This window comes from Vulpes vulpes, chromosome 8, assembly GCF_048418805.1.
Source record: "Vulpes vulpes isolate BD-2025 chromosome 8, VulVul3, whole genome shotgun sequence".
Taxonomy (NCBI): Eukaryota; Metazoa; Chordata; class Mammalia; order Carnivora; family Canidae; genus Vulpes; species Vulpes vulpes.
Genome location: NC_132787.1, coordinates 36,767,812 through 36,772,120, shown reverse-complemented (window position 1 = coordinate 36,772,120; position 4,309 = coordinate 36,767,812).

Here is a 4,309-nt window from a genome sequence, read left to right as displayed (position 1 = left end):
TTGGAGAAATTAAATAAATTATTCTTACTAGATTCATTTTATGATTCATTTCTCTACAGCTTAATTTGTTTTCAATGGCAAGTTTTAGTTTTGAAATCAAAAAAGCCTGGGCACCTTCTTTCTGCCCATGGGCTCTGCCCCAGGGCTTTCATAAAAACACCTATTTACATGGGGGGCATGCAGGGGAAGGGAGGGGGAAAAAAGAGGTCCAATCTTTTATTTATTTATGAAAGAGAAAAAGAGAGCAGAGGGAGCAGCAGGCATAGAAGAGAAGCAGGCTCCCCCCTGAGCAGAGAGCCCGATGTGGGGCTTGATCCCAGGGCCCTAGGATCATGACCAGAGCCGAAGACAGGTAACCAACTGAACCACCCAGGTACCCTTATTTATTTTTAATAGTATATTTATTTATGACAGAGAGTGAGAAAGAGTGTGCATGCAGAGGGGTGTGGTAGTGGGGAGAGCAGAGGGAGGGACAGCTCTCTCCTGAGCTGAGTCAGAGCCCAACATGGGGCTTAATTTCAGGTCCCTGAGATCATGACCTGAGCAGAAGGCAGATGTTTAACCACCTGAGCCACCCAGGTCCTATCCTTTGAAAAGATAAATCCAGACTGTCTCTGGTTCCCTGATGATCCTGGGTTTCACAGTCCTCTGCCTTTGAGGGTTTGACTTTACCCCAACATTTCACCTGTTGGGAAGAAGAGACAGTAGGTGAATGGCATCTCCAAAATGGCTAATCTCCAAAAGAAAAGGCTGGACACCAGAAGTCATCTTTTTCCTTTTTCCTTCTTTCCTTTCAATCTTTATTTTTCTCCTTTTCCTTTCCAGTAATCAAGCATGTTTTATTTTATTTATTTATTTATTTATTTATTTATTTATTTATTTATTTATTTAAATATTTTATTTATTCATTCATGATAGACAGAGAGAGAGAGAGAGAGGCAAAGACACAAGCAGAGGGAGAAGCAGGCTCCACGCTGGGAGCCCAATGCGGGACTCGATCCCGGGACTCTAGGATCGCGCCCTCGACCAAAGGCAGGTGCCAAATCGCTGAGCCACCCAGGGATCCCCCTCAAGCGTATTTTAAACAGGTATTCTTTTTGGCACTCTGAATCTTAATCCTTGCCCATTCCCAATGTTCTATAACTGAACTTAATCCAAAGCAGAAACAAGCAAAAATCAAGCGTATAAAAACACTGTTCCACAACAAAGTTCAGTACTGGAGAGCTAACTTCAGGGGCACCTGGGTGGCTCAGTGGTTGAGCATCTGCCTTTGGCTTCGGTCATGATCCTGGGGGCCTGGGATGGAGCCCTGTGGCTGGCTCCCTACTCTAAGGGAGCCTGCTTCTGTCTCTCCCTCTACCTGCTGCTCCTACTGCATGTGTGTACACACACTCTCTAATAAATAAAATCTTCAAAAAAGGTGGGGGGGGGGGAAGGCTACCACTTTATAATAGCTATTTTCCTTTTTTTTCTTTTTTTCTAAGATTTTATTTATTTGTTTACAAGAGACAGAGAGAGAGAGAGATAGAGGCAAAGACTCAGGCAGAGGGGGAAGCAGGCCCCATGCAGGGAGCCCTACACAGACTCGATCCCTGGTCTCCAGGATCACACCGGGGCCTGAAGGCGGCGCTAAACCGCTGAGCTACCAGGGCCACCCTCTATTTTCCTGTTTCTAGGCAATGGGTCACCATTTAGTATTAACTCATGTGTTGGTAATTCATTATGTGCAATGAATTTTATAAAAATGAGACATACTGGGGGGATCCTAGGGTGGCTAAGTGGTTTAGCGCCGCCTTCGGCCCAGAGGATGATCCTGGAGTCCCAGGATCAAGTCCCACATCGGGCTTCTGCATGGAGCCTGCTTCTCCCTCTGCCTGTGTCTCTGAGTCTCTCATGAATAAATAAAATCTAAAAAAAAAAAAAAAAAAAAAAAAAAAAGACATTACCAACCCCCCACCCCCATTTTCTTACAGTAAGTGCTACGCCTTAGGTGGGGCCTGAACTCGTGATTCTTGAGATCATAGGTCCCGGCTCCACTGACTGAGCTAGCCAAGTGCCCCTATTAAAAAAATAAGTAAATCCTCTACCCTCTTAATTTTTCCTTCACTCAATACGTTTAAAACATAAATGAGGGGCAACCCTGGTGGCGCGGCGGTTTAGCGCCACCTGCAGCCCGGGGTGTTATCCTGGAGATCCCGGATCGAGTCCCACGTTGGGCTCCCTGCATGGAGCCTGCTTCTCCCTCCACCTGTGTCTCTGCCTCTCTCTCAGTGTCTCTCATGAATAAATAAATAAAATCTTAAAAAAAAAAGTTTCAAACTGGGACGCCTGGGTGACTCAGCAGTTGAGCACCAGGGCATGATTGTGGAGTCCCTGGATCGAGTACCACATTGAGCTCCCTGCATGGAGCCTGCTTCTCCCTCTGCTTATGACTCTGCCTCTGTGTCTGTGTGTCTCTCATAAATAAATAAATAAATAAATAAATAAATAAATAAATAAATAAATAATCTTAAAAAATAAAAAAATAAAAATAAAATAAAACATAAATGAGGGAAGCCCATGTGGCTCAGCGGTTTAGCACCGCCTTCAGCCCAGGGCATGATCCTGAATACCCGGGATCGAGTCCCAACTCGGGCTCCCTACATGGAGCCTGCTTCTCCCTCTGCCTGTGTCTCTGCCTCTCTCTGTGTCTCTCATGAATAAATAAATCAAATCTTAAAAAAAATAAAAATAAATGAAAAAGCCAAGTGGCAGAACACTAAGATCTTGTGTTTTTCAAATATCATACCCAGGAGATGCCTGGGTGGCTCAGTTGGTTGGGTGTCTGCCTTTGGCTGGGTTGTGGTCCCAGGGCCCTGGCATCAGACTCACACATGGGGCTCCTTACTCAGCGGGGAGTCTCACTTTCCCTCTCCCCCTTGCTCGTGGGCTCTCTCAAATGGAATTTTTTTTTTTTTTTAAGATTTATTTATTTGTTTATTCATGAGAGACACAGAGAGAGGCAGACATAGGCAGAGGGAGAAGCAGGCCCCATGCAGGGAGCCCAATGTGGGACTCGATCCCGGGACTCCGGGATCACACCTGAGCCAAAGGCAGATAGATGCTCAACTGCTGAGTCACCCAGGTGCCCTCAAATAGAATCTTAAAAAAATGAATTAAAATGGGATGCCTGGTGGCTCAGCAGTTGAGCATCTGCCTTTGGCTCAGAGCTAGATCCTGGGATCAGGGATCGAGTCCCACACTGGGTTCCCTCTGAGGAGCCTACTTCTCCCTCTGCCTGTGTCTCTCTCTTCACTCTGTCTCATGAATAAATAAATCTTTAAAAAAAAATGACATACTTAAATCTGATTGAATTATAAAACTAAAAATGAGGATTTAGTGGTGATTTCATGTACTATTTTAATTGTTGTATCGATGCTGTTTTTATTATCTATGGAATAATATAGTCCTTGGCACAAAACTCAAATATCTGGCAATTTAAAAGAATATTGTGTTGTCTTGGCAGAAATGATCTCCGATTTCTTCTACAAGATTTTTTTTTCTAGATTGATTTATTTATTTATGATAGACCTAGAGAGAGAGAGAGAGAGAGAGAGAGAGAGGCAGAGACACAGGAGGAGGGAGAAGCAGGCTCCATGCCAGGAGCCGGACGTGGGACTGGATCCCGGGACTCCAGGATTGCGCCCTGGGCCAAAGGCAGGCACCAAACCGCTGAGCCACCCAGGGATCCCCGATCTCCGATTTCTTCTGTCAAATGCCTAGATAATTTGATTGGTTAAGGTTACACAGAAGCATTGGAAAATTGGAGGAACCAGGAGGGAAATGACCAGGAAACTGCCTGGTTGGTGTCTCTGCTGCTTTGGAAAGTGGATATTCTTGTGGAGGAGCGAGACAGTACTGACTGAAAGGGTGCTCAATTAGATCAATTTGGGGGCGAGCAAGGATGGGAAAGAGTAAAAGCATTAGCATTGTTCCTAGATGCCTGCCTTGCCTCTTCTAAGGTGAGAACATAATTTACCAGGAAAAAACAAAACAAAACAGCTATTTCAAACTAGCCTCAGACCTTAACATTTCTCTCTGATCCAGCTTGTAACATTAATATATTTATATATAGCTTAAACCACATTAAATTGTGCTTTGTAGTCGGTAAATTTAAGGGTTTTTTTTGTTTGTTTGTTTTTTAATGCTGGCTTTGCAGCTCACTGGTTGAGCATCTATCTGCCTTTGGCTGGGAATGTGGTCCCGGGAGTCCCAGGATCGTCCCACATCAGGCTCCCTGCAGGGAGCCTGCTTCTCCCTCTGCCTGTGT